Genomic DNA, 7,070 nt, shown 5'->3' on the forward strand with positions numbered 1-7,070 from the left:
GCTTCAGCCCTTCCACAGCGCAGGCGCGGCGCCCCTGACTGCGCCTGCGCGGCGCCCCAGCCCCGCCCCTGAGGGCGTTCTGGGGAGGACGAGCTTTCCTCCGGGTGGTTTCTAAAGATTTAGCTGAGCAGGGAAGTTGCGGGGGTGGGGTGGGAAGGAAAGTTGACAAGCTCCCATCACCCATTCACGCCCCCACTGCGACTGCGGGGCAATGGGGGACGGTTAGAAGAGTACGGACATCTGGTCGTTTGGCCGAGTCATAGCCGTGTGGACTGCAGCAAAAATAATTACATCGGTCCGCAAAACCTTGTAATTGGAAACAGCGGCATCTCCAGAATTTCAGTATAGGTGCGGCTTCCAAGCGGCTAGCAGTATGGAAGTGGAAGTTAACCCAGCGCAGCGTTTTATTTACATGTCAAACACTTAAAACCCTTGGCAATGTGCCAGGCACTGTGCTTAGCTCTTTGCATATTTACATATTATCATGTAAGTTTAGGTGGTCGTATTCTTGTTATAAAACTCATTTACAAATGAGGAAACTAAGCCCTAGAAATGTTAAAACGCAAAACAAAAACTTGTCCCCAGGTCCCACACCTATTAAACGGGAGACGGCCAGATTTAGCACCACTGAAAGGAAATACTGGAAGGTACTTGTTCTAGCCTCCCCCTACGTTCAAACGTTACCTAACCCCCACTCCCACCCCACTGAGTCTTTGCTGTCAGCTGAATACGTCAGCAGAAAAAAAGTGGTCTTGACTTGGCTTCACCTACCTCGAATTAAGTACAGTGTGTGCACACACACACACACGCATTCTCCCTTCCAGGGGCACAAAGTTGTTTAAGATTTGCCCATAGGGTTCTCAAGCACGAAGGTACCTCTTTGATACTGAGTTTTCGTTGTTTGGTTATGATTTTGATTTTATTTTTTATTGGTTTATTTGTTTTCTCAAATCAAAAAGATACTCAAATTACACAGTCTCCCAAAGAATTCCTTAGGCAACCTGGCCAATATAGCCATGAATATCATTCACTGTGGAAATGTGATGACAATTCAGAAAAGAATCAAGAATTTCTTTGAGGCTAATCAATCTATCAACAATTATTCCTGACAGACTTATTGGGGTCATGGTGCTCAGGTGCTCATGGTGCTCAGCAATTATAGGGCAACAAGGAGATTATATTTCCCCTGGTGAAAGGCACAGTAATGAAGGCGCACGTTTGCTGAGTGTCCACCACTGAAGAACCAAGAAAATATTTTTTAAAATAACAAATAATGTCTTCAGAAGGCAACTTTTCATTCATTTTAATATTTACTGAGAGTCTAGTATGTGCCAGGCAGGGTACTGAGTAGTAAAGTCTCAACCGAGAATAAGGACATGTGAAAAAGTCATTTAAGTCAGTACTCAGGGCTCTAAGATCCCGAGAACATAGTCTCTGCCTGGGGAATTTTACAATCCTGTTTAGAAGATGAAATTTACACCCATTAAACAATTAGAGGTGAAAACAAGGTAGTAATCAGTTGCTAAATTGGGCAAACTGTTACAGCAGTAACAGCCATATAAAACTAGGAATAACTGAAGCAAATCTTTAAACAAAGATATACGATGTTGACACTAAGAAGGTACTGGATTTGGGATTGTGATTAAAAGTTTATTCCTCTTACTACTGGAGTCACAAAAGAAACAGGGAACCTGCAAGCACTGAAGAGACCTCTCTCAAGCGACCCAAGGTCCAGCTATAAAATCTCCATCTCATATCATCTTTGTCACAGGTACCGAAGTTTCCGACTGTGAAACGAGCGGCCGGAATGCGTTATCTTGCTGAAGAGGTAAATTATCACTGTGCATCTAGCATAAACTTTTGTGCAGAAAAGGAAGTCCATTCCTTTGGAAGACAAACCTATCTCTGGAATTACAGCTGCATCTATTTGCAAGCTGAACGTAAACACGAGGTTTCCATTGAGGCAATCGCTTCCCTTTCTTTTTAAAGCTTCCTCTCCCGCTTCCAAATCTTTGCTTTCCTTTCCTTGCCTCCCAAAAGCTTTTTTCTCTCCTTTCCTCTTGCCAAATCCCAATTCGAAATCTACTTTGAGTCTCTTTTCCTTGCCGCCTGTCTCCTAGAGCCTGGTTTATACCCCTTAACATCCCATTCACGATTTGCCATTTATTTACAGAATTTCATTACAGTCTTTCAGCTATTCATGACTTCAAGCATCTGGTGGGCAGCACTTTTTGCAATCAGACAAACCTGCTGGAAATGGCAATTCCACCCCTTTTCAGCTGTGTGACCTGCAGACATGTTAATCTGTCCTCGGTTTCCAGAGGGGAAATTAGGGACCATGTAAAAAATGCCTGCCCCACAAAGTTGTTGGTGGAGGTACGAGAGTGAAATAACAGGTAAGCCTTTGTGCGGTGCCAGGCACACTTGTACGTTGTCATCCCTTGGGGAGAACTGCCTCCAGCCTCTGGGTGTGTATTCTGAGCGTGTTCCAGGCTTAGAATAAGCGCATAGCACTTTGCGTGGTGGTTTGGTTCATTTTCCAACAATTCCCTAACTCCGAGGGGCGCGCCTAGCACAGACGCACAGCAGGATCCGTCAACCCGGCCCCTCCCCATCCCAGAAGCAAACTGGCCCTTCCCAAGAGCCGGGCTCCCTCCCCATCTCCTTCTCCCTTTTCTCCCCGGCAGGACAGCCCAGGACACCCCACCCGCTCCAACCGGGAGAACCAGATCTCCTCCCGCGAGTGAAGCCAAGAAAGCGCCTGCGCTGCCCGGCAGCCTCGCGCATGCCCGCTTTTCCCACCGCCTTTCCGCAGGGGAGCCAGGTCTTAGTCTCCCGCGGTTCCGGGACGCTAGCAGACTCAGCTCGCCCGGCTTCCGGCTTCCACTCCGTGGGCGGAGCGTCCGGGCGCCCGGCCGTCGCGCGATGACGTCACCGCGCGGGCGGACGCGGCGGGCTGTAGGTGGGCGTGAGCGGGTCTAGGATGGAGTTAAAAGAGTGGGGAATTCTGGCCGTGGTCAACCCAGAGGGGCTGCTTCTTCCCCCTAGCCCGTCTGCCCACGGACCTTCTCCAACCTGCCGTTGACCCTAAGGGCGAGTTGCAAATAAAATTTGTGACTTCGGCTCCGTGCCGCTGGAATATCGGGGGCCAATAGCACCATCTGAGAGCCGGTTTCATTTGCTCATCACGGTTAAGCCCCTTGGAAAATGCAAATTGCTCCCTTTGGTCGAAGCCCAGTTGCGTGCCAACCACTTTGTTTTCCCACTAACTCCCACACAAGCTTGAAATGGGAACTTTGGACAAACATCTCCAAGGTGATGTTATGGGCCTCAGGATCCTAAGTGAATGAAGCCTCAGCAAATAAATATGATCCTCAAATTGTTGAATGAATTAAAGCACTTAGAAGAAAAGTGACATAGTGGAAGTAACTCATTAGCAAGGAAGTAAGGAAGTAACTCATTAGTAACTCTAAAGCCAATAAGGCAGGGGATATTTCTCAACTAGTTTAGTGAAGGTGGTAAGCCTCATCCTTGCATCTTTCCATGAGTGGAGGAAGTCTTTTAAAATGCGTCCTGCATGCAGAGTAGGAAATCAAAAACTCACTAAGAATTTTTAACTTATTAACATGGTTTTTAAAAGCCACACAACAGAGCAAAAGGAAGTCAGCTTTGTCCACCAAAGCCAAGGGAGTCTGGGCTGGTGGTGTCATTTCTACTAAAGAGGATGTTTGCTCTATTACTACTTAATTAAAATGTTCTGTGAATATCACTGATCACATAATACCTTATAAGGGCTAACGCAGGAGTGCTGACAGGTCCATAAGACGAGGAGTAGAATTGTGACAGAACAAAAAGTAGAGATATTCACTATTGAAAATCATGAAAAAATGAGAACTCATTTGCACAGAAATCTGTCCTTGGACAGTAATGACAATTGTGAAGATGAAAAACAAATTATGAAACATGTAAAACATGATATGCCTATGCTCTTGACAGCAAGAGAATGGAAAATTGATTGATGGAATGAAAAACTTTTAAGTATGACACAAGAGACTAAGCTTCTAAGTCAGATGCCTACTAACCTAATCTTAAGTCACATAAGACCAAATGTTTGTTCCAGAACTAAAGCTTAGACTGGTAAAATATGTGTTTCAGGAAAAGTTTCATGAGTCCAAAGCACCAAGCAAATGTTCATAACATCTATGAGCTTTGGAGCACAAAGGTGTTAAGGGGTTCCTTACAACACTTGAAGAAATTACCTATCTTCAATTCAAAGTATATAAAATCTGTCTATTTAAGAAAAAAATGCCCTAGAACACGCATGTGCAAGAAGAAAAGTAGATCTGTTTTAAAGTTTCAAAAGAATTGCCCATTTCCTTCACCTTTTGTGGAAAATTCATCTAGCAACTGCAAGTTTAAACCCCTTCTTTTTAAGTCTGAATGAATAAAAACATGGCCCTAAGTACAGCTACTTGGGATCTAAATCCATCATACGGAGAAGAGCTCCTGTATCTTGGTTCCAGGAAAGTCAGGTCTTAGCTTGAGGCTTATTTGAGGTATGATGTCTTTAAGAATATGGAATCTCAACATTGTTAAAATGGCCATATTACCTAATGCAATGCACAGATTTAATGTAATCCCCATCAAAATCTCAATGACATTTTTTAAAAGAAATAGAACCAGAAAAAAAATCATCAAATTTGAATGGAACCGCAAAAGATTCCTAATAGCCAAAACAATCCTGATTAAAAAAAAGAACAAAACTGGAGGTATCACACTCCCTGACTTTAAATTATACTGCAAAGCAACAATAAACAAAACAGCATTGTATTGGCAGAAAAACGGACATACATACCAATGGAATAGAACTGAGAGCCCAGAAATAAACCCACATATATGTGGGCAAATGATTCTCAACAAAAGAGCCAAAAACATACAATGGAGAAAAGGAAAAGAAACCCTCTTCAATAAATGGTGCTATGAAAATTGGAAAGTCACATGGAAAAGAATAGAACTAGACTGCTATTGGTCACCATACACAAAACTTAATTCAAAGAGGATCAAAAACCTAAATATAAGACCCAAAACAATAAAATAGATAGAAGAAAATATAGGTATTAAACTTATGGACCTCGGTCTTAGGATTTTATGAATTTGATCCCAAAAGCAAGGAAGTAAAAGCAAAAATAAATGAATGTGACTATATCAAACTAAAAAGCTTCTGAACGGCAAAAGAAATCATGAAAGGCAACCAAATGGGAGAAGATATTTGTAAACAATACCTCTGATAAGGAGCTAATATCAAAAATATATGAAGAACTTATACACCTCAACAACAAAAAGACAAACAATCCAATTAAAAAATGGGCAAAGGACCTTAACAGACACATCTCATAAGAAGAAACACAAATGGCCAAAAAAATATATAAAAAGATGCTCAACTTCATTAGTTATAAGGGAAACGCAACTCAAAACAACAATGAAATATCACCTCACATCTATTAGAATGGCTGTTATCAACAAGACAAATGACAAGAGCTGGAAAAGGTATGGAGAGAAAGGAACCCTCATACAGTGCTGGTGGGAATGCAAATTGGTACAGCCATTTAAAAAACAGTATGGAGGTTCCTCAAAAAATTAAGACTAGAGCTACCATATGACCCAGCAATCCCTCTTCTGGGTATCTACACTCTCAAATTTTGAAAATATTTATTTGTAAAGATATATGTATTTCTATGTTCATTACAGCATTATTCATAGTGGAAATAACCTAAGTGTCCTTCGATAGATGCTCAGATAAAGATGTGGTACATATATAGAATGGAATACTACTCAGCCATAAAAAAGATGAAATACTGCCATTTGTGACAACATAGATTGATCTTGAGAATTTCATGCTAAGTAAAATAAGTCAGGTGGAAAAAGTCAAGAACCATATGATTTCATTCATATGCAGGATATAAAACAGAAAGCCACAAACAAACAAACAAAAAACTCATAGATACAGAGAACAGTATGGTGGTTACAAGAGGGGAAGGGGGTATGGGTGACGTTGAAGAGGGTTAAAGGGGTCAAATACATGGTGCAAAAGGAGATTTGACACACGATGTAATATATGAATGATATAGAATTATACATGTGAAACATATAATCCTATTAGCTAACGTCACCTCAATAATTTCTCTTAAAAAGAATATGGATTATGACATTCACACAGACATTTACTAACCACATGACTTTGGCCAAGTTACTAAACATCTTAACCTCAGTTTCCCCTTCTGTAAAAAAAAATAATAGTAATAGTACCTAGAGAGGGTTATTGTGAGATAAAAATGATTATAAAAATTCCTGGTGCATAGTTAGAAATTATTATCTCAGCTCCTAATGGTGTTAAGGACAAGAGCTTGTTTTCAGTTAAATTGTGCAAAAGAGGAGAATTGAAAGGAAGAGCCCAGGAAGAATATATAAAAGCGCATACAACAAAAGCAAGCACATAAAAATCTTTATAGGGTCATATGCCTGAGGGGGCAATCAATGGTGATATTTTAATCTATGTTCCCAAGAAAATAGAGCCTGAGGTAAAGGCGTATATAACAATTCCTTGCGAGTACAACCTCAGGAAGCAAGAGTGAGGGGAAAGGAGAAATGAAGGAGGGAAGCAGGTAGAAAAAAAAACAAGGAAATGAACTACTGAGCTGGCCACAGCTTTGCAACAAAGAGTGCTGACTGCTCACTCTCATATGATATTTCCATATAGAACTTGGGAGACGTTGCATTTGGGAACAGAGGAAGGGAGAACAATGGAGCTCCTGGCTCCTATCAGTCAAAGGTTACTGCAGGAAACATGAACTCCCCCATACTTTTGAATCATGCCGCCTGCCTTTCCAGGCAGCTGCCAGCGAAGCCAGATCCCTCAACAGCAGTGGCATTATCCATGCATGAGCTGAGCCAGTAAGTGAAAGGGAGCCAATAGCACTCCCCAGCTGTCCACCTGCAGCTTGCTGCTTAAGGCAGTGTCTACCACCTCTATCGCAGCAGAGAAGCCCCGAAAAAAAAAGAAAACAGACTGG

General features: G+C 41.9%; 1 long non-coding RNA gene across 1 annotated transcript; it reads left to right on the plus strand.

Annotated features, from left to right (window-relative positions):
• The first annotated feature begins 1,627 nt into the window (after positions 1–1,627).
• Positions 1,628–3,410, plus strand: LOC120591105 (uncharacterized). The gene is made up of 2 exons (XR_005649831.1): positions 1,628–1,828; positions 2,195–3,410. It is a non-coding gene; the product is annotated as an uncharacterized LOC120591105 (long non-coding RNA).
• Positions 3,411–7,070: the final 3,660 nt, after the last annotated feature.

This window comes from Pteropus medius, unplaced genomic scaffold, assembly GCF_902729225.1.
Source record: "Pteropus medius unplaced genomic scaffold, Ma_sr-lr_union100, whole genome shotgun sequence".
In the NCBI taxonomy this organism is placed as follows: Eukaryota; Metazoa; Chordata; class Mammalia; order Chiroptera; family Pteropodidae; genus Pteropus; species Pteropus medius.